At 39.8% G+C, this 24343-nt stretch overlaps 1 protein-coding gene across 1 annotated transcript in view; it reads left to right on the forward strand.

Annotated features, from left to right (window-relative positions):
* The window catches only part of RGS6 (regulator of G protein signaling 6), a 543968-nt gene that overhangs the window by 383296 nt on the left and 136329 nt on the right, over positions 1-24343 (forward strand).

Genomic DNA, 24343 nt, shown 5'->3' on the forward strand with positions numbered 1-24343 from the left:
GGGCACGGGTTTGATCCCTGGTCAGGGAATTAAGATCCTGCATGCCATGTGGCATGCCCAAAGAAAAGAAAAGAAAAAAGAATTATAAAAAAGATATACCCATATAGCTCTCCTTGTAAATTCTTATTATACAGTAATTTTCAAATTGCAATGCTAGGTGTATACATGGATTTTTATTCTGTTTATCTCAAAACATTTTTTTCATATGTATATTTTTATCTTTTCATAGTCCACAGATTTCTTTTTAATGGCTTTATGGTGACATAAACATTTAAAAGTATTTTTCTTATGACTTCTTGGCAGTACAGTTGGGGTGAAAGAGTCTAGGGCTATAAACTGCTTGTGTGACCATTGACCTGGTCGTCAGCCTCTTTGGGCCACAGTTTCCTCATCTGTTAATTACTAGGTTTGGATTAAATAATATCTGTGGTCCATTCTGGCTTTGACTTTCTGCAGTTCTTTTTAGGATGTGTATGAAGGCCTCTCTGAAGTTAGTTCTTTTCACTTACTTCTCTAGAAGAGTCTAATTGACTCTATCCCCGGGTTAATCCAAGCCATCAGTTTCCTTTTAAACTGATTCTCTCAGATCAGAAAACAAGACAACTGGGTTAGGAAACTGGAACATTACCCCAGATTGGTCAACCTTCTTGACCTTTGTTATTCTCCTTCTGCTTCCATATCATTGAAAGTAAAAGGAACTGAAGAAAAATGACTCAATATAGAAACAATTTGTTGGGTGCCTGTAGTAGATTGAATAGTGGCCCCCAAAGATATCAGGCCCTAATTCTTGAAACCTATAAATGTTATCTTATGTTGATAAAGGGTCTTTGCAAGTGTGATTAAGTTATGGATCTTGAGATGGGGAGATTATCCTGGATTATGCAGGTGGGCCCTAAATGCAGTCAGATGTATCCTTATAAAAGAGTCAGAGAAAGATTTGACACAGAAGAAGAGAAGGTCATGTGACCACAGAAGCAAGAGATTAGAGTGATGTGGCCACAAGCCAATGAGTTCCAGAAGCCACCAGAATCTCCCCTAGAGCCTCCAGAGGGAGTGTGGCCCTGCCAACACCTTGATTTTGGCTCAGAACCGTGATAGAATACATTTCTGTTGTTTTGAGCCACAAAGTTTGTAGTGCTTTTTCACAGCAGCCACAGAGAACTAATGTAGTGCCAAAATCACACTGCACATATTGTAGCATGAAGAAAATGACATCTTAGAAAACTGAGGTGTTATTAATTACAAAAGAAACAAGCACAAGTTTACAAACAGTTTTCTTTCAAAGTTTTAGTGGAAAAATATAAATGATAACAGTAATCCTGAAAGCAAATTGTATTGACATGTACCTATGTAGTATAATTACTCCACAAGTGCCGAGACCAGCTCGGCGACTCGAAGCGAGTGACGGGTGCCGCAAGCTTGAAGAAGACACAGACACAGACTGAAGAGAAAAGTGGGACCGGGGTGCTCAAGACCTCTCGGATCAAGAGCCCTGCTGACTCATCCCAGGTTGCTTTTATTGAGTTCGTGGGCTAACATTCTCAGGTTACACTCATAAACAATCAAAGGCCTCACATGACTGAGGCAATTATCTTTGTGTACTTCCTGGGTCCGAGTTGAGCAGGTGTGGATTTGAGCTGGGGGTGGAGAGCAAAACAGCCCTGGTGGCAGGAGACCTCTCTCAGATATTAGGGGTCTGTGCCCCACCCGTGTTGGCCCCTCTGCGACTGTGCCTGTCTTGGGTTGTTCCTCCCTTGAGGAATCTTACCGGTCTCTGGCTAACCAGTCATCCTCCAGGGCCAAACACGGTGATATAAGGAAGGCTCTATGCACCACCCCGGTTGGCCCCTCTGCGGCTGTGCCTGTCTTAGGTTGTTCCTCCTCTGAGGAATCTTACCCGTCTTTGGCTAACCAGCCATCCTTCAGGACCAAACAGGGTGATATTAGTCTCCACGCCCCGCACCCTCAGCTCCTCCACTGCTCAAGCAGGACATTCTGAATCCCATCGCTCAGCCCACATACTTTAACATTTTCAAGGTTTCAGAAAGGTTCCCGAATGTCTTCCCACACACAAGTAGTAAGCCTAAATTGTTTAATGATGCTGTAACACAAATTTTATTTATCGAGGTCCCAATATACCTATAGTATAATATAGCTTTCAGATATCCTAAGTAATTCTATTATTCCTGTGTTTGTGATGAATTAAATTCAACTAGTTAGTAATATGTAAATATAATTTTTTAAATTAGCATGCCAGAATTTATACATATATAGGTATTATTCCCTTCAAATAGTCACCTTGAAAAGTTGCATATTTATTTCAAGAGTACTGTTGTTGATTTGATTATTTCCAGAATTTCTCTCTGATAAGAACTTTTAAAGCTTCTAGAGTTTGTTAAAATATCCTCAGCAGAAGCACAGCTATAAATCCACATATGTATACATACACACACACCTACATATACATATGTAGTCATAATTGACTTTGAGATTTCTGTTTTGGGAACTAGGAGACTAGCCTACTCAAACCAACCATCTGGCTGAGACCAACTTTAAAAACTGGGGGGAAATTCAACCTGATGTCACTGGAGAGCTACTAAGAGAGTGAAGAATTATTGTGCCAAGATTCATGATAGTATGAAAATTCATAGATATAATCCTGGCTTTAGGGACAGTTTTTACCCTGGGGACATTTGACAGTCCAAACAGGCAATTGCAGGATTGGAAGTCAAGATGGTGGAGTAGGAGGAGGTGCGCTCACTCCCTCTTGCAAGAGCACTGGAATTACAATAATTGCTGAACAATCATCGACAGAAAGACACTGGAACTCACCGAAAAAGACACCCTGCATCCAGAGACAAAGGAGAAGCCTCAATGAGACGGTAGAAGGGGTGCAATTGCATAAAAATCAAATCCCATAAATGCTGGGTGGGTGACTCACAAACCGGAGAACAGTTATACCACACAAGTCCATCCACTAAAGTGAGGGTTCTGAGCCCCATGTCAGGCTTCCTAACCTGGGGGTCTAGCAACAGAAGGAGGAATCCCCAGAGAATCAGACTTTGAAAGCCAGTGGGATTTGATTGCAAGACCTCCACAGGACTGGGGGAAACAGAGACTCCACTCTTGGAGGGCACACAAAAAATAGTGTGCTCACCAGGACCCAGGGGGAAGGAGCAGTGACCCCATAGGAGACTGAACCAGACATACCTGCTGGTGTTAGAGGGTGGCCTGCGGGGGGGGGGGGGGGGGCGCTGTGGCTCACTGAGGAGACAGGAACACTGGCGGCAGGGGTTCTGGGAAGTGCTCATTGGTGTGAGCCCTCCCAGAGTCCACCATTAGCCCCACCAAAGAGCCTGTAAGCTCCAGTGCTAGGTAGCCTCAGGCCAAACAACCAACAAGGTGGGAACACAGCCCCACCCACTGGCAGACAAGCAAATTAAAGTTTTACTCAGCTCCAACCACCAAATCAGATTAAAGTATTACTGAGCTCCACCCACCCAGCCCAACCCACCATCCCTCAGGAAGCACGCAGGAGCCTCCTAGATAGCTTCCTCCACAAGAGGGCAGACAGCAGTATCAAGCAGTATCAGCAGTATTTCATTCTGTGGAACTGAAAACCACAGCCACAGAAAGACAGAGAAAATGAAAAAGCAGAGGACTTTGTACCAGATGAAGGGACAAGATAAAACCCAAGAGGAACAACTAAATGAAGAGGAGATAGGCACCCTTTCAGAAAAAGAATTCAGAATAATGATGGTGAAGATGATCCAGGACTTTGACAAAAGACTGGATGCAAAGATCGAAAAGTTGCAAAAAAAGTTTACCAAAGACCTAGAAGAATTAAAGAACAAACAAACAGGGATATGCAACACAATAACTCAAATGAAAAATACCCTAGAAGGAACCAATAGCAGATTAACTGAGGCAGAAGGGCGAATAAGTGACCTGGAAGACAGAATGGTGATAATCACTGATGCGGAAAAGAATAAAGAAAAAACGATGAAAAGAACTGAAGAAGCCTAAGAGACCTCTGGGACAACATTAAACACACCAACATTCTCATTATAGGGGTCCCAGAAGGAGAAGAGAGAGAGAAAGGACCCAAGAAAATATTGGAAGAGATTCTAGTTGAAAACTTCCCTAACATGGGAAAGGAAATAGCCACCCAAGTGCAGGAAGCACAGAGAGTCCCAGGCAGGATAAACCCAAGGAGAAACACGCCAAGACATATAGTAGTCAAACTGACAAAAATTAAAGGCAGAGAAATGTTATTAAAAGCAACAAGGGAAAAACAACAAATAACATACAAGGGAACTCCCATAGGGTTAACAGCTGATTTCTCAGCAGAAACTCTGCAAGCCAGAAGGGAGTGGCATGATATATTTAAAGTGATGAAAGGGAAGAACCTACAACCAAGAATACTCTACCCTTCAAGGATCTCATTCAGATTCGACAGAGAAATCAAAAGCTTTACAAACAGGCAATTGCAAAGCTGAGCAGTGCTTTTGATAGCATCATGGGATGAAGGTAACTAAAACTGGAGTCTGAAGATGGATGAAGATGAGGACCCTGAGAAATTCACCATACTTTTGATCAAGACTCTGAAAGACTAAAAAGTGAAATGAAAATATTCAATCTTCATACAGATTGAAGACCAATTTTCAGTAATCAGGATAGGCCAGAAAAATCTAATTTCTTGACATTGGTGAAAAGTGATTCCAGATCATTAGCACCCCTGAGCACTTGGAAGAAACAGATGCAAATACTTTCTAGAGGAAAGATAACTTTTTTCTAGTCCTCAAATTATTTCCACCAATGACTTTCCAAATATAAAGTCAGTACACAAAGATACCAGGCACATAAGGAGAGAAGTTAACAGGAATGAGATCTAGTAGAAACATTAGATGATTGAAACAAACTCAGAAGAGCTCCAGATAGTGAAATTATCAAGACACTAACTTTAAAATAACTGTCATGACTATGTTCATGACATAGATAGAAAGCAAGAAGGAGAATATCAGCAGAGAACTGCAAACCATACTCACATAACATTTTTTAAAATATATATATATATTTATTTATTTATTTATTTATTTATTGGCTGCGTTGGGTCTTCATTGCTGCATATGGGCTTTCTCTAGTTGCAGCAAGCCCGGGCTACACTTTGTTGCAGTGCACAGGCTTCTCATTGCAGTGGCTTCTCTTGTTGAGGAGTACAGGCTCTAAGCTCATGGGCTTCAGTAATTGTGGCACGCGGCCTCAATAGTTGTGGCTCGTGGCTCTAGAGTGCAGGCTTGTTGTTCCATGGCATGTGGCATCTTCCTGGAGCAGAGCTCAAACCCGTGTCCCCTGTTTTGGCAGGCAGATTCTTTTCTTTTTCTTTTTCTTTTTTTAGCTCTTTATTGGACTATAATTGCTTTACACTCTTGTAGGCAGATTCTTGACCACTGCACCACCAGGGAAGTCCCTCATATAACATTTTTAATAGAAATTCTAGAATCAGAAAAATTTAATAACCAAGATTAAGAACTCGGTGTGTGGGTTTAATGGCATATTAAATGTGGCTGAAAAGAGAATTGTTATAATGGAAGATAACTCAGAAATGAAAATTTGGAATAAAGACAAAATGAATAGGATGAGTAATTGTGAAGAGAGGGTAAGAGACACAGAAATATGAGAAAGTTAAACAAATATTTAATGGAGTCTTATGTAGAAGAGAGAGGGAGTGAGGCAGAACTACTATTTGAGGAGAAATTGAAAATCTTTTCAAAACTAATAGAAGACACCAGCCCACAAAATCAGGAAGCCAAACAATCCTCAAACAGAAAAAGATTAATCTACACTTAGATACATTATAGAAAAAATACAGAAAACCAAAAGCAAAGATAAAATTTTAAAGACAGCAAGAGAAGAAAGGACAGATATAACCTCAAAAAGGCAATAATTAGACGGACAGCTAATTTTCTTGAGAAACAGAAGTAGCTAAAATATAATAAGCTGAAAGCAAATAATTGTCAACCTAAAATTCTATACAAAACAAAAATATCCTTATATTTTTATAACACATTTAACAGCATAGATGAAATATAAAAGTTCCTTGAAACACAAATTACCAAAACTGACTCATGAAGAATTTTAAAACTGCATAGAACTATACCTGTTTAAAGGAATTGAAGTTATAGTTAAAATTTTCCCCACAAACAAAACTATAGTCCCAATTGGTTTCCTACATAAAGATTTAAAGTAAGAAGTAATACTCATTCTACATTGAGAAGGTGAGAGTACTTCCCAGCTCTTTTGATGAAGCTAAGATTATCCCGATACCAAAAATAGACCAAGACATGACAAAAAAGAAAAGTACAGTACAATGTCTCTCATGAAAATAAATGCAAGATTTTGGAACAAAATATTAGCAAATTGAATCAAAGTGACAGGTAACAGATAAATGATTACTCTTTACCTACGGGCAGGTATTGATTGGGACAAGACATTCAAGGGACTTCTGGGATGTTGGGGAAATTTCTTTAACCTCTGTTATGGTAACATGAATGTTTTCTTTAAAGAATTTAAACCGTACACATTGTATGTAATATTTCATGATAAAAAAAAGTTTTTCTTTTTTTATTAAAAAATAATTTGAAGTCAGTTGAGTGAATGAGGTCTGGGTAAGGCCAGTTGCCAATGCAGAGTGCCAATTTTGGCTTAAATAAGATATGACTGAATGAATGAAGCAGGTTTTCTTGTTGTGCTTAGAAACTGGTGCATAAGTTTATTTCCAAAGAGGATTTTGAAAAATATTTGTAGCATGGCCAATACTGCTTGAAATAAGAATGTAACCTCTGAGGGGTCTGTTCTGAAAAAGACGATGCTTAATTAAATATTGACAATTCTGTGTTTGCCTTAACAAATATAACTCTTCTCTAACAATTTGCCTTCAACATATGCATTTTCACTTTCTTCTTCTGAAGTTCACTTCAGCGACAGCATCCTGAAATCCTGTCAAGTTATAATTGTGAAAGCAAAAGGCATAACTCTGATATTCTTGGCCTTGGTGCCATTAAAGTCTTATCTAAATGTCACATTAATTCATCTTTTCACATTTTTCCTTGTTTGATTTATTTTTTCCTTCTAGAAGAAATGGTAAGTGGAATGAAAAAGGAAAAGACAGCTCATTTATTAAAAGTGAAAATACACCACGCAGTCCTCTAATTTGGACTCTAACATTTCTTTTCAAACACTTGTATTAGAAAGTCTGTTTCAGAGTGAGATAAAATTTAAGGAGAGAATGAAGTCCAAATTTACCGTAAATGACCCAGGGTCGCTGAGTCTTTTAAAAAGAGTGAATCAGAAACTATCATGGGCACGGTGACTAACAAGGGGTGGTAGGTTAGCAACGATGACTATTGATTTCATGGAATGAACTGTCATAGCATAGAATTCTATACTCTAAACTGGCTGGATGTGTTGCTGGTAAGAAGACTCTAGCAAAATCATATTGCTGGCAGGAAGTCTATGTAAAGATTGTGAACAGGTAGACCATTAACTTTCAGCTTAGCTCCTTTCGAGGTTGATTTTGTCATTCTGTTCTACTGAGGACAGTGGTACCAGATAAAACTCCAATTTAGGGGAAAACACAAAACATTTGTACTGGCGTATTAAAATAATTATGGCATGTGTTACATATTAAAAAAATGTAAGCCGAATTTAGAAGTTGTGATTGTATTATCCATACAGGCTTTTTTTTTTCCTTAAACACATTGACGTTAATAAGGCATGCTCTACACAGATAAAGCCTGATTCTTCCCTCAGTTGCAGCCAGAGGAAATTTGAAGTTATTGTTATATAAAATTTGGATTGTGACACTTAACCTAAGAGTCTTGGGTTCTGAGACATCATTTTATAGATCCAAGAACCATATCATTGACTACCGAGTTCTACCCTGTATATTCTTAAGAGAACATGCCCCTAGAGTATTATTTTCCTGAGAATTAATGATGACAGCAATATTCGTTGAGCTCATCATACTTAGCACTTGTTGACTATCTATCTTGTCTGAAACGCTCCTACCTTTATTCTGATGTGTATAAGCAAACCACTGGGATGGAGAGTGGGTTGAGGAGTCCAGGGAGGGCCCTCTTTTGTAGGTTTTTCTAAATAACACTTCCTAAATCCAAGTATTTCCTCCCTCTAAACCAAGTGAGGAGGGCTCCAAGAAAATCACTGGTGATGATTAGGAATGCCACAAGAAAGGGTACATTGAATCCTATCCCTAAATAGATTTTTACTGAGCTCTTGAACCCATAGTTCTCTCTTATTTCTGCCACCAGGAAGGAAAAAGTGGAAAAATTCATGGGAAGCTTGGCAGGTATCTTTGTGAGTTTGTGGATGTATGAGAACCAAGGGTGATGTCTGCTTCTTGAAGCTAAGAGGCTGGATGGGGCAACCCACACCAACAGGCAAATAGAGAGCATAGTGTGGTATGACATCCAAGGAGAAAGATAAGGAACCTGGCCCCCAGGATCCCTGGGACCCTTGGAGGCTCAAGGAAGGATCTCTGTGAAGACTGAAAAAGAGGTAGAAAGAGAAGAAATAAAGGAGCAGAGCTCACCCTATTCCACTACAAGTCCCTCTGAAAAGTACTGGTGGAAGGAAAAGAAATGAGTGAAATTGGGCTTCAAATTTAAATGCAAGTAACCAGAAAGCTAGAGGGTCTACCCAAGATGTCATTAAATAGTGGCAAAGGAGATCTGACTTTTCATGTTTGAGGGCAGTGATTAGAGAAAAGTAAAATCGTTTCATGTTTGTACTTCATTGAGTTCAGATTGTGTAATAAACTGGATATAATAGTGACAGAAGGAGTCAGGGACTTCCCTTTCTGGTCACACAGCCCACCTAGATGTCAGAAGAACACCCTTCGGTCAGAACACTGAACTGATAAGAAAGTAAGAGAAATCTTTCTAGGCCATAAAGCTAGAGTGAGAATCCAGAAAAGTCAACTACTATAGGATTAGCTTTTCCCCAGAGGGCATCTATCAAGGTAGTCCAGAGCCTGGCTTTTAAGAGCCTATGCATGTGGGTGTCAAGAAACAAAATTGAGTAGAGAGACGGTCACTTCAGAGACCCCTGAGGGGCAATGCCATTATTGGGTGAACTAGGGGTAAAGAGCCTCAGAAAGGGAGATGAAAGGAATAATCATTTCGGCCTTGATTATTGTTAGAGTGAAAGAAAGGAGAAAACTTCCTAGATAACTCCTAATTCCAAATCCTAAATTTCCTCTTGCCAGAGTGTCTCACCAAACTCCACATGGCCCAAAAAATCCAAGCAAAAACTATAGTTTCTCCATTTCAGTACTGCCCCCAGGTACCTGGCAGAAGCAAATACATCGCCTCTCTCGAGGAACACACTTTAAACATGGACCTCAAAAATTCCCAGAAAAAAACAAAAATCACTAGAAATATAAGAGAACAAACCAGCATGAGTGAAAGTCAGCAGAAAGTACAAATGGAAGAATCCAGCCCGTAGAGATTGCAGGTGCTGGAGTTATCATATACAGATGTAGATTAATTGTTAGGTCAGAGCTTATGAAATTGTCATTTTTGTGAGTCAAAACTGGTCGGTATCTGCAATTTCATATATTTTACCTAATATTTTTAAAGACGTGAGCAGGTATTGGAAGTATCTTGAAGGAGTAAGCATTGTGTACTCTCAAAAAGCACTAAGAGCTTTGATAAGGAGCCAAACGAAAATTCTAGAAATGAAAAATATAATAATTGAAATTAGAAACTTAACAGAAATGTTCAGCAGAAGATTTGACTTAGCTAAAAAGAGAAATAATAAACTAGAAGATAAAGCAGATGAAAGTTCACAGAATATAGTATGGAAAACCAAAACCAGAAATAACATGAAAGAAAGGTTGTAGAGAAAAGTGAGAAATTCTAATACCTAATCAGATTTTGGGAAGGAAAATAATAGACAAATGGGAAGGGCAATTCATCCCCATTTGCTCTGATTCAAAGATATAATAGTTGACAGTTTTCCAAAGTAGATCAAAATCTTCAGTCCTCAGCTTCCAAAACTCAAACAAATTCCAAGCAGGATAAATGAAAACAAGTTTATATCTAGCTACATTGACATCATATTGGAGAAACACAAAAAGAAGATTTTCAAAACAACTAGAGAGAAAAGACAGATTTTTTGCTTATCCAAAAAATGACTGATGGGTGACCTCTCATATGTAAAAATGAAAGCTACGGGGCAATGGAAGAAAATCTTCCAAGTGTTTAGGGAAAATAACAATCACTTAAAGTTCTACATGTAATGAAACTATCTTTCAACAAGAGCAGAATTATATAAAAAGTGAAGGGAATGTATTATTAACATACATTTACCAAAGGAATTTCTATAGAATATATTTCAGGAAGACGGAAAATTATTCCAAGGAAAATCTAAGATGCAAAAGGGAATAGTAAGTAAGGAACACAGTGATTAATCTAAACATGGACTATATAAAAGCAAAACCAATAATCTTCATTCTAAGTACTCAGTAGCCACCTGTGGTCAGGACAGAAGTATAACATTCCCATAATTACAGAAATGTTTATTGGATAGCACTGCTCTGGACTTTAAGATTTCTATATGTATTAGTTTCCTATTGCTGCTGTAACAAATTACCACAGTTATTAAATCAATACATATTTATTATCTTATAGTTCTGGGGTCAGAAGTTCAAAATGCGTCTTATGGGGCTAAAACTAAGGTATTGGCAGGGCTGTGTCCCTTCTGGAGGCTCTACGGAAGAATGTGCCCACATTCCTTGATTTAGGATCCCACCCCCATCTTCAAATCCAACAACGCCTAGCTGAATCTTTTTTAGGCTTGCATGACTCAACCACTGAATCTTCTGCCTCCCTTTTCCACTTTAAAGAACACTTATAATGCATTGCCCCCTCCCCCCAGATAATCCAGGATAGTCTCCTCCATCTCAAGATCCCCAATTACATATGCCAAGTCTCTTTTGCAATATAAGGTAATATATTCACAGATTCCAGGAAAAGACTGTGGATATCTTTGTGTTTGGGGGCGGGGTGCAGTGGGGGGCGGGGAGGGAACCATTATTCTACCAACTACCACATTGTGTCAAATTTTTTAGGGAACTTCCAGAGGAACAGAAATAAAGTATAAACATTTTGTCCTCAGAGAGAGAAGAAAAGCCTCAATACAACAAGCATGCAAAAGGAAAGTACATATATACAAACAAACAGAAAAAGCAAATCAAAGAAAATACATAATATATTTTAGTGACAAATTGGTCTAAATACATGAATAATTACAATATATAAATAGTAAACTCAGAATTTAAAAGAGCACGATTTTGAGGCTTCATTTTTTATAAATCAAAATATATGCTATTTATAAGAGATTTTCCTAAAACACAGAAAAATGAGAAAAATAGACTAAACACTAAAAGAAAGCTGGCATGGCTATATTAATATCAGAAAAAATAGGATTTAGGACAAAATATCATGACTAGAGAAAACAAAGATGAGTAACTATAAATTAAAAGTTTTATTTACCAAAAAGATATAAAAATTCTAAATTTGTGTATACCTAATAACATAGCCTCAATGTATAAAACACCAAAAATAATAGACCTACAAAGAGAATTAACATATCCCTAATTACAATGGAAAATTTTAATACAGCTCTTTGTTTAATTGATAGATAAGCAAAGAGTAAATGAGAAAGTACTATATAGAAGATTTGAACAGCAAAATTAGCAGGCTTGATCAAATGGATGTATATTAAAAATATAGCCAACAACTCAGAATTCAGACAGAACATTTATTTAAAACTAAAAAAATAATAGACCATAAAACAAGTCTCAACAAATTTCAAAGATTTGGTATTACATGGGCCATATTCTCTCACAGCAATGCAATTAACCTGGTAATACTACAAATAATAAGTATTGATTAAAATAAGATTGGAAATTTAAAGCATACTTCTAAATACCTCAGACCAGAAGAGAAATTATAATAGAAATTAGTAAATACTTAAAACTAAACAATATTGAAAACATTACATATTGAAACTTATAGAATCTGCATAAAATGATACTTGGAAATTAATAGCTGAAAACAAATGAGCTATGATTCCAATTTGAGAAATATTTTTAAAAAAATAGCAGAATATACCCATACAAGGCAGACAGGTAAGGAAATTAAAGATAGGATTAATTAATAAAACAGAAAAAAGTAGATCAAAAGGGCCCAAATCACCTTTGGAAAGACTGACCAAATTGATAAACCTCAGGCAAGATCAATCAAGAGAGGTAGAAAAAGAGATATATATCAGAACACATAAATAACAGAATGAAAAGGAGATATAACCACAGATGTAGAAGAGAGTAAAACAACTTTATGCTAAAAACTGAGAATTTATGCTAAATGGTCAAATTTCTAGAAAAATATCCTAAGTTACCAAAAATGACTCAAGAAAAATTTTTGTGAATATTCTTATAATTTACAATGAGGGTTTAAAAATATCCCCCCAAACAAAATGCCAGTCCAGGTTTTTGCACACAGGTTGGCAAACATTCGAGAAACAAAGAAATTCAATCTTATATAAACTCTTAGAAACAATAAAAAAAAAAAGCCAGATCATTCCCCACCTCGTTTTATGAGATTAACACAATCTTGATATCCAAACTAGACAGTGCCAATGTGATGTAGGGAAATGACAGCCCAGTTTCTTTCATGAACATAGATTGAAAATAATCCTAAACAAACTAATAGAAAACTAAATCTAGAAACCCTAAAAAAAAAAAATTATAGTTTCATAGCTTTTGTGGGGTAAAGAAAATAGAAACTTAAAGAGAGAAATTAGCTCTTGTAGCGAACAGGAGATGCTGTGGGTTGGAGGTACGTAGGGGATGGCAAAGGCATCAGTATTGCTTTCTTCCTTTTACTGCTTAGTTGGTACATGGGTGGTCATTTGGTTATCAGTATATATTTAACACCAGCATTGTTTAAAATTGCATGGTGATATCTATACTTTAAATATATCTATACCCTTTATTTATATATGTACATTTTAATTGAGATGAAATTGACATTAGAACATATTAGTTTCAGATGTACAACATAATGATTCAATATTTGTGTATATTATGAAATGATCACCATAATAAGCCTAGTTAGTTAGCATCCATCACCACATATAGTTGCAAACTTCTTTTTCTTGTAATGAGAACTTTTAAGATCTGCTCTCTTAACTTTCAAATATACAATATCAATATTATTAAACATAGCTGCCATGCTATATATTACATCTCCAGGACTTATCTATTTTGCAACTGGAAGCTTGTACCTTTTGACCCTCTTCACCCATTTTTCTCACTCCTTTGGCAACCACCAATCTCTTTTCTGTATCTATGAATTTGTTTCTTTTTTTTTTTTTTTTCAGATTCCACATGTAAGTGAGATCATGTGGTATTTGTCTTTCTCTGTTTGACTTATTCCACTTAGTATAATGCCCTCAAGCTCCATCCATGCTGTTCCAAACGACAAGATTTCCTTATTTTTCTAATGACCGAATAATATACCTTTGTATGTATGTGTGTGTGTGTGTGTGTGTGTGTGTGTGTATATATATATATATATATAAATACACTACGTTTTCTTTATCCATTTGTCCATGAATGGACATTCCTTTTATGTATATTGTGATGGTGTATTTCACAATGAACTTTTTCAGGAGTTTACACCTTATATAAGCATATACTATAGTTAAAACAATGTAAAAATTATGTGTACATGCACATGAGTGTGTATAGGTATGGAAGAGAGAGAGAGAGAGAGATTTTAAAGGAACACAAAATAGAAGTATGTCATGAGATGGAGGTAAATGAATACATTTACTTTTAGAAGATGAATTGGACGTTGCTGTGCTTTGGGATTGTACCTTTGGGCTTTTAGAAGACAGGAGACCATTGAAAACCATTCAAGCTTATATATTTTCAAACAGGCTGTTCTACTTCGGGTGTTGTGTGTTTCACCCACACTGTCAAGCTTCTGGAAACAAACTTGGAACATGATCCAGCTGACTGACTACTCCCTAGTCATTATCCAGTTATCACCTACTTCACTTATTAACAGCCTTAAACAGGAGATGTTCCTGCCTGGAACTGACACCGTCCTTTCATGGCCTCCATGTCCAGCTCTAAGCAAGAATGTGAACGAAAAAAGCAAAGAAGTTCATCTTCAGGACCGAGCTCTCACCTATTCCTTCTGTTTTACTGCTTCCCAAGGAAGTCATGTATCCTCCAGCGGAGAGCCAAGGGCAGGGCTGTGGAAGCCATCCACTCCAAACAGGCACTGAGGATGGGGGTGGGGGGGGGGACACTGTCTGTAGAGAATTTTAAAATAATAATAAAACTGAGTAAAATTCGTTCTTCTTTGTGTTATCACCTGCAATTCTAAATACAGAATTGGTGTTACCATACGCCTCCCCACAAAATTATTCTTTTGATCTAAGAGTTCTTAATTGCTACAGTTACTAATGAGAAAAAGTACACACACACACACCACACACACACACACACACCCCCACACATATATGTAAGCTTCAAATTAGTACATTTTAATTACCTATCCTCAAAAACCTCATATTCAAGTTCCTTGGTGTCCGGTGGTTGGGACTCGATGCTTTCACCGTTGTGGCCCAGGTTCAATCCCTGCTCAGGAAACTAAGATCCTGCAGGCTGCACGGTGCAGCCAAAAAAACAAAGCAAAAAATAAATAAACAAACAAAGTTTCATATTCTACTCGGACGTTGACTCAGAGGACCAAGAGTTTCAGGGGCTCCCGGCACACTTAGTGGCAAGTATTCATTGTGAGAGGAAATGCATGACAGTTTGGTACTAGGTGCAGTCTGTGTCTCAAACCCCTCTTGCACTTTCGAACAACAGGTAAAAATAAACACTGACAGCACAGTGATTGTAAAGATGAAGAAACAGAACTTAAGTTACTTTAATTCTGTCATTCTGTGACTGCTTGGAGTTTATATTTATATTTAAATTTTGTATCTGAAATTGAAAACAGTGAGAACCATGAAAACTGCAAAGTATAATATTTTTCTTTGGTAAATAGAAGCTTCGGTTCATGCTTGAAACAGTCACTGAGTTTTAGAAATAGCTACTGAATTCTAGAAATAGCTTTAATGATGAAATTTATCCTCTTTTTGGTCATCTTTTGGTTTTAAAAGTTAAAGACACACACACATAAATCAAGAAATGACACGTTATGTGACTGGTGCAATTTGGCCTAAATTGTGCCTTTTGTAGATGTTTCCATTTTATTAAAGTTCACTTATTGGTCGTTGTCAGTGAGGAGAGAGTATTAAAAATGAACTGTCCCAGGTATCAGATACATATATGTATCCTGGAATCTTCTTTTCTTTTCAGCTCCCCAGGGGGTCAGTGGGAAATCTAGAGCTTGGGGCAAGAGGAAGATGGGTGCTTTAACTGGAGGGGACTTGGTTGGGTGTTTTTAAGAGCATCTTCAACTTGCACATCTTTTCCTATACTTGGCCCACCTGAGAACACACCTTGCTTGCTGTTTCGCTTATATGGCAGTCCTTTTCTGTAAACTGAATGATTCAAATCTCCAAGGTCTTGTCAAAAATATATGTCAAGCGTAGGTGTCATATGCATTACACCTGAAATTACATCCCCGCAGCCATTTCAACATCCTTCTAAATGTTTAGATATTACATTAAAATATGTAAGGGGGTGCCTCGCTTTGCAAAATTCTTTCAGGGATGACTAGAGGAAAAAAAGTTTCTGAAGACAGCTGCTGTAAAAATAGTGTTCCAGACAGGGTGTGCATTTGGGGGATTTCAGCAACCAGTAGCTAAGTCTCCTCAGTGTTTCTTACCAAAGAATTCTTGAGAAAGAAATTTCAGGCAGTTGGGATGTATTCCTTAAACCACATAATAGAGAGTCTTATTGTTGGGTCTTCGCTCCTGGTGAACCAGCACTTGATATATGTCTTCTTTTTTAATACTTCAAACAATGAAGTGATGCACAGCTGTGTGGGGCCCTTTTGATGAAGGTGAGGCTGGGGGCCAGGGCTGACTCGCTCTGCTGAGGGACTCCAGGCTGGTTGGTAATGGGCTGAGATTTTCACCCAGTTGGCCACGGGCTTCCCCCCGCCCCAACCTCCTCTGTCTTGCGTCTAGACCTGGCTTTGACTTTCAGCATGATGCTGGACTAAGGATTCCGGTGGGACAAGTGGAGAAGGCAGCACATTTCCTAAGCTGCCCTTTATTTTGTAAACACGGCCAAAGTCTATTTTCAACCCGTACGCTTTCCATCATGAATGAGGGTGGAGAAAGCTTCTGTTACAAGTTGACCTTTCATTTTGCCATGGAGAAGCCCCTCGTGGATGTGCTGAAAGAGAACTCATTTGATCTGGTGGGCTTGGCAAACCCGCGGTACTTGGTGCTGTCGGATAAGTGTTTCCTCGCCTACGAGAATAGTCATGGGGTTTTCTTACAAGGTCACGCATGTGCAGGAAGCAATGGAAGGAAGCTGACCGTCCTCTTGGGCAACAGGGGTTGCCTGCCTTCTATTTCCAGTCCCGGCACTGATGGCGTCCCTCATCTTTATGTCTCACTTCCTCCCGTCTGAAAATCTTTGCAGAGGTATGTGTGATGGCAGCCAACTTTTATAGTGAGTAATACTGGGGAGATTATCCCAGAGCTTTGGGAAACTCTTGTACATGAGCTGCGTCAGTGAGCAAAGAGCCAACACCGTATCGACAGGGGCAGGAGCCCGATTCAGTGATACGGGTGGGGCTCTGATCCTCACCGCTGCCTCTCATTGCGTAATTGACTGTGTGGCCCTGTTTTCCCTCCTGGAAGAGGAGGACGATGGAACCTAAGTATAGAGTCGTCATGAAGCGTAACTGAGAAAATGTCCACCAAGCCCGGCACAGAGTGTTTACCAAGAGCTGCTTCCTGGGTCATTGTCACCATCTCCACCAACATTATAAAAGGAGCCGAGTCATCTCTTTCTCTTTACAGGAAATCGAATGGCTCTCACTGGGGCCCACCTCTAGGGCAGAATCATTGGAAGCCTCCCTTACCACCCAGGAACCCAACATCTAGGTCACTGCTGACCCAAGTAAAACATTTCTCCCACCCCTGCTCTTCCTCCCCCTCCCCCACACATGTATAATGAGAAAAGAAAGGAACTTAATTGTTGTCTCCAAATTGGCCTAAAATTGTAAGTATATTTATGCATAATCCTAAACTATATATTCTAAACTAGGAGGTGAATCTTCATTTTTGACACAAGTTTTAAATTCCAGTAAGTCCTAGCCCTCTTGAGGCAATGTCTTTGTGAACAGCAAATACCAGGAAACTTACCCTATTTCTGATCACTGATAAACTCAGAGGAAGGGAACTGGCTTTAAGTCCTCAGCACATCACGATTGTAAAGAGAATAGACCCACCGTTTACTGAGCAGGCTGTGGATGTACATCAAGACTCACAATCCTCCCTAAGGGTAAGGTGGTAGCAACAGCATCTTATGGGGTGGGGGAGGGGTGGTCTGTGCCCAGCAGCTCACAAGGGTATCACCAAGGTTCAAGCACAGGTTAGTCAGATCCCTAGCTTGCTCTTTCTTCACCACACCATCCTATTTTACATTTTATTTTTACCTCCCTATAAATAAAAAGTATCATTGAATACAGTAAGGCATTGACTCTTTACTTAAGAATAATCTCAAAGATACAGCAAACATTCCATTTATCTGAAATTCTATAAAAGGCAAAACTATCATGACAGAAAGCAGATCAGCGGTTGCCTGGAGCTGCGGATGGGTGGGCTCAGAAAGAGAATCCACGATGAAGGCGCACCAGGAAACTCTTTTAAGTTTTGAGAACTGTTTGATCTTGATTGTGATGGTGGTTATACAGTTGTATACAGTTACCAGCGTTCATCAAATGGTACACTCAAAATGGTGAATTTATAATACAATTACATATATAACTTTACGCATACAATTTTTATGCATAAAAATTTTATGTTTAAATAATTTTTAAATAGAAATATATGTAATATATATAACATCTCTTTCTACCCTGTCGCCCCCAAATGTGGGAATGAAGAAAGAAGTCTGGTCTGTGGAACCCTGTAGGGAGTAGGAAGAGCTAGAGATGGCATATTCGTGTGCTCGGGCTGCCATAACCGAGTACCACACGCTGGGTGTTTAAACAACAAAAATGGACTTCCTTACAGTTTGAAGGCTGAAAATCCCAGCTCAGGAGGCCTCTCTCCTTGCCTGTGGATGGCTGTCTTCTCCCTGTGTTTTCACGTCATCTCCTTCTGTATATGTCTGTGTCCAAATCTCTTCTTAAAACGGACACCAGTCGTTGGATAACAGCCCACTCGAATGACCTCATTTGAAGTTAATTACCTTTTTAAAGATCCTCTCTCCAAATTCAGTCCCATTCTGAGGTTCTGGGGGTAGGAAGTCAACATAATGAGTTTGGCAGGAAGAGGACACAGTTTAGCCCACAATAGATGAGGAATGGTGTCTGAGGTCCATTATTTACTAATTTACTCACCTTGGTGATATTTGAATTCTTTTTACCAGGAGCATGTGTTTATAACTTAAAGAATATATATGGGAGAAACATGCACATATATCTTTTTTTCAAACAAAGCAGAGATAATCTATAGACCCAAATACGTGCTGATGAGATCACTAGACTGCGCTCTTTATTGGTCTCCATGATTTATAACTTGTAAACTGTATCTGTTATCCTCCACGCTGATGCCTTAACTCGTACAGTCCTTACACACAGCTGTGCAAAAATTACAACTTTATTCTTCTGTAACTGAACTTGATCTCTCTATGAGACTCCTTTTCTCAGAGTTGCATCTGAGTTCGTGGGAGTGGGAGCAGGGTGAGGTGTCCAACAGGGAAGGTGGGCAACTCTTCTGGACCTTGGCCAGAGTCTGTGGTCATTTCTCCAGGACGGCATCCCTTAGATAGCCTCCTGTTTACCTGTCCTCCAGTTTACACATGTCATTGCTGCATCCTCTTTGTCCTAACTCTAAGGCCTCTTCAGTTTTGACTCTGGCACTAGACTCCCTGGATTTGAATCCCAACTCTACTTATTACTGGCTGTGTGTCCTGGCCACTTTCCCTCTCTGTGCCTCAGTTTCTCATGTATAAATTAGAGCTATTTATAATAAAAGTACCCACTTCATAAGATTGTGGGGAGAATTAAATGAATTCATATGTAGTAATATTTAAAATAGTGTCTGCCCCATTGTAAGAGCTATATTCTGTAAAATAGTTCCAATTATCAGTATCAGCAGTAGTATTGTTCTTGTTATTTCGTGTGCTTCATTGGTCCTTTATTTGGAAGCACACAAAATACTGGATTTACCCGTTAGCTGTGAAAACTCTACTGGGAGTCTTGGGCCCATCTGTCAGACACGTTATTTCTGCTCCTACATCATGCTGGGAATACAGATTGTAGGGGCTGGGGTACAAAGAGATGTGGGACCTCACAGACTCTCTGAAATTCCGTTGGGAGGTGGAGGGATGCAAATTATTTATGTCCCAGATGCCCAAATCTTTGTTCTTTCAACTGTGCGGCTGGGTACCCCAGCCCCTCAGGGGAGGCTGGCCCCTCTGCTTCCTTTCCTTCTATCCTTTGCCACCAGTCCGCACACAGGCTGCTTTTCCTGGGAGGCCCTCAAAGAATGAATGGGCTGTTGAGACTCAGACTCAGAGACAGGACTCTAGGTCTGCTGGTTCTGCTGAGTCACTCCCTCCCAATAAGTGAGATTTCCTGGACTACTCCCTGGGGCAAAGGGCAGGACACGTGCTAGATGACAGAAGTGTGGTAGGTAAACATCACTTAAATTGATGTACCAAAATATTCCCAGACAACACCAGGGAAGCTTTATAAAGGTCCCACCAACATCCGAACGTGAGACTCTATCACATATGTCCCACCACCAGACCCCCAGGGCCTGACACATGGTCCAGGGAATATTTGGAAACGAATTGTCATGAGCTGTAACCTCCTCAGTGGTATAATTGTTTACTTCCCAAGATCCACCAATACTTATGGCTGGTTAGTTTGGTTTTTTAGTCATTTAGACACAAAATGTTTTTTGAGACTCAGGGGGAAAAGCATCCCACAACAAAACTGTTTGGAGAGCTTATATTCAAGTTTGAATGCTCGGTGTAAATTAATGAAGGGGAAGACAATCTCATGTGAGTAAAAATCTTGGAGTCACATTAATTAAATGAGTCTATTGAATTAATTTCCATAAATTCTTCTGAGTCAATTGCAATAAAAATCAAACTAGAATTTAAAGTTTGGGTCCAAGGAGAGCACATGCTGAATAAACATACTTGTGTAGTTAAAGACTCAATAACAGATGGTAGGAACAGCAAAGGACAGGAAAACTGCAAAAACTCTTTTTAAGAAATAAGTGGGTGCTTAAAATAGATGAATGCCAAATCTCTATTGCCAAATAAAACAGAAGATTTTAAAGAGCTGTGGTTCTTAGTGGAGAGTGAAGCCTTTCACATCAGCTAAAGCAGTGCCTGGAAAAGTCCCAAGTATGGATGTGAAGAAAAGGTTTAGTGTGGAAAAGAAAGAGAACGTAGGGACAGTTGTGAAAAATTTCAATTATAAGCCGCATTGTCATGGGAAAGGTACAAATTTCATAAATTTAGCTATTACACCAGTCTTCCCAAAGGTCATTGCCTTTGTCTAATAAAAGCCATTTACCATGAAAGCTGCCAGAAAGGGTAAATGTAGAATCATAACATGCTAAAGTTTAAAGGTCCTTTGTGATCTTCTGGCCCAACTGACTCATTTTACAGGCAAGGAAATGGAGACTGAGAGAAGGTGCTAAGTGGACTCTCTAAGGTCTCATGACAAGTTGGTGGTGGAATCAAGGACTAAAACCAGGTGTCTGACTCTTAGTCCAGGGCTGAGATGTAGACCTGACCCTCACAGGTTGCTGGCAGCTTCCTTCTGGGGCCACAGATAAGCACTGATTATCTAGAACCTTCCAATCAGACTTCATGTGCCAGGGTTGTGTTTGGAGCTGAGGAAGGTGCTGTCCTGGCTGGAGGCAGAGACTGTGAAATTCAAACGTGCTTTGGCAAATGCAAGCACGTGGAAAAATCAGCTGAAATCAGGGCAGGAAGGTTTTCTTATTTAAATTGCCATTGGAAAGAAAGGTGAACACTTAACCATAATTCATGAATGTGTTGGTTTTTTTCTTCCATGGACACTGACTCATTTATTCTGAAGGGAATAATACATTTCATTTCCAAATTCTACTTTTACTTTAAAGAAGTTCAGACTTCAAGGGGAAAAAGGTTCAGCACTGTATTGTGATTGCTTCAATAGTTAAGGATATCAGTGCTCATGACTGAAAAATCATTAGCAAAAATTGGCCATGAGAAAGGGAAATCTGTTTAGTTCACAGCCACCATCCATCTTACACGAGTTAATAATTTCTTCTCTCTTGCTGGAGAAAAACACAGCACCTAACCGTGCCATCAGGATTGGCTTCCCCACAGCGTCTGACCCTGAAGAACCTCCAGGGCTGGCCAGGCTCCAAGCCTTGTCTTCCTTTACATCTTGTCCCCTTAGTCGTTTCCTGCTGCTCCTCCGCCATCCTCTTCATCTGTCTAGCATCTTTTATTTATTCATTTATTCCACTGATATTTCTTGTGCCAGAAAGAAATGTTAATTGCATGCCAAGCAAGGCACTAGGTGTAAGGAAACTACAGTGGAAATCAAAATAGCCCACCCTGCCCTCCTGGAGCTTACAATCCAGTGGAGGGAACATTAGGCAAGAAATCCCACAAGTAAATGAACTATCATGTATGTGACCATGCTCAGAAGAGGACACAGTGATGTAAGAGGCCACCACAGGAGAATTTCACTAGACTGACATTTGAGCTGAGATATGAAAGATAAGTTAGCCAGGTAAAGACAGCTAGAAAGAGAGAGCTAGGCAGAGGGGACCACATGTGCAAAATGCCTATTGTGGGCGAGAACATAGCAAGTGCGTGGGACTAAAGGATGATCATGGTGGTGGGAGCAGAGAGACGGAGGAGCTTGGCCTGGTGGGAGGCTGGAGGGGTGCGTAGGGACTTTGGTCTTGAAAGCAGGCGGAAAGCACTGGAGGTTTTAAATAGGGATGATGTGATCAGATATGAATTTTGAAAAGGTCGCTCAGGGTTCAATCAGAGAAGCGGAAGCACTAGGACATAGCATTCTGTGTGTGTATGAATATCATTATAAGTATAAATACGAATATAAAAATAAATGTGTTTGTTATGGGGATTTGATGTTACCCAATTGTGGTTGCTAGTTAAGCAGTCTCTGCAAGGCTATTGCCTTCCCATCTAGTGAACTGCTGTTGGAGCTCGGAGTTCACAGGACGGGCAGTCAGCAGGGGAAGATGGATTTAAGTTAAGGAGAGTGAGGAATAGCTGGGACACACACACACACGCACACACACACACACACACGCACACACACACACACACACTGGATCCTGTAAGACTGAAACCACGTCAATTCTTGCTGCCTCCCTTGATGATGCAGCGGTCCTGCTGGACGATGCTCCCATCATCATGGAGATGAACACACACCTGGTCCAGGAGCCAGAGGAGCCAAAGGAAAATCCAGGGGAATGTGGGACAGTTGCAAGCCTGGCTGCTGCCCGCCGCCCAATGTGGCAAGCCCCCAATAAAGGACACCATGTGTGTCCTTACCTGCTGCTTTGCTTCTGCTCTCGGCACAGGAATGCCCCTGGGGCCCCACCCAACTGGAAACACTGGGGAATGGGAGCCTGGGGAAGGTGGTTCAGCCTTGGCAAGATGCCGCTTTACAAAGCTACGCAGGCAGAATGGCTGCAGTGTGGAGAGTGTGTGCAAAGCCTTCCACACTCCTGACTGGCAGCTCCTACCCTAGTCTCCTGGGTCAAGTGTGCACTTTCAGGGGACATAGCCTCTCCACTCTGCATGCCAGCTGTATGGGGGGAAAATTGAAATTCCCAGGTGAACTGCTAACAGGTAGAGATTCGGAAGCAGTAGCTAATAACATTACAAGTCCATTTGGCAGCAATGCAAACCCTGACCATCACAGCTAGAGCAAGTGGAAGGGGAAGAGACTCTTAATGGCCAAATCAAATAAAGAGTAGTGGCTTCTCAGAAGTAGACACAGATGTAGAGAACAAACATATGGATACCAAGGGGAAGAGGGGTGGGGATGGGATGAATTGGGAGATTGGGATTGACATATATACAAGGGTGAGCCAAAAATTATCTGCACTCTGGCTGCAGAACTTATTTTAATTAACTTTTAGAAAAGACAAATACATCATTTTTTGACATAACCTCCTTGATTTTCAATACACTTTGTCCATCTGTCAACAAGCTTTCATATTCCCTCATTAAAAAATGTTTTAGGCTGAGCTGCGAGCCACGAATGCACTGCTGCCTTCACTTCTTCATCAGAAGTGAATCTTCCTCCTTGTAGGGCTGCTTTCAGGGGACCAAACCGGCGATAGTCCAATGGAGCAAGATCAGGACTATAGGGAGGATGCTCTAACACCTCAAAAGGAAGTTTTTGCAGAAGTGCATGGACATGCATTGTCATGCAAGATCACAATGCCCTTGGACAGCAGTCCTCTGCATTTAATCCAAATTTTAGACTTTAGCTCTTCAATAAGCATCTCACTGTAACGAGCACTTTTGATTGTTGAACCTTTGAGCCATGGCTGATTTGCAAATGATTTGCCACATAATCCACTGTCACTCGTCTATTTGACAGAATCATTTCACATGTATGTCCAATGCTGTCATCAGTTGTGGATGTGAATGGGCCCCTGGATCCTTCTTGATGGCTAACACTTCCTTGAACTTCTCTATCCATTCATACACACTTCTTTGCAACAAAACACTTTCTCTGCACTGCACACAAAGTCTTCAATAAATAACGGCACCAGGTACACCCTCAGACCACAAAAAACGAATCACTGCATGCTGCTCTTCTTTCATGCAAATCGCAAGTGGGGCATCCATTTTTGCTTGCACTGCAGTTACAAATGAACTGATGTAACACTTTCACACCTGCACAGCAGTGACTGGGGAGACAGTAGTCTTGAACAGAAACCACTGATAAAACAGTGCAGCCAACAGAAGTTTTAATATAACCAGAGTGCGGATAATTTTTGACTCACCCTCATACACTATTGATACTATGTATAAAATAGATAA

Source organism: Hippopotamus amphibius, chromosome 4 (genome assembly GCF_030028045.1).
Source record: "Hippopotamus amphibius kiboko isolate mHipAmp2 chromosome 4, mHipAmp2.hap2, whole genome shotgun sequence".
NCBI lineage: Eukaryota > Metazoa > Chordata > Mammalia > Artiodactyla > Hippopotamidae > Hippopotamus > Hippopotamus amphibius.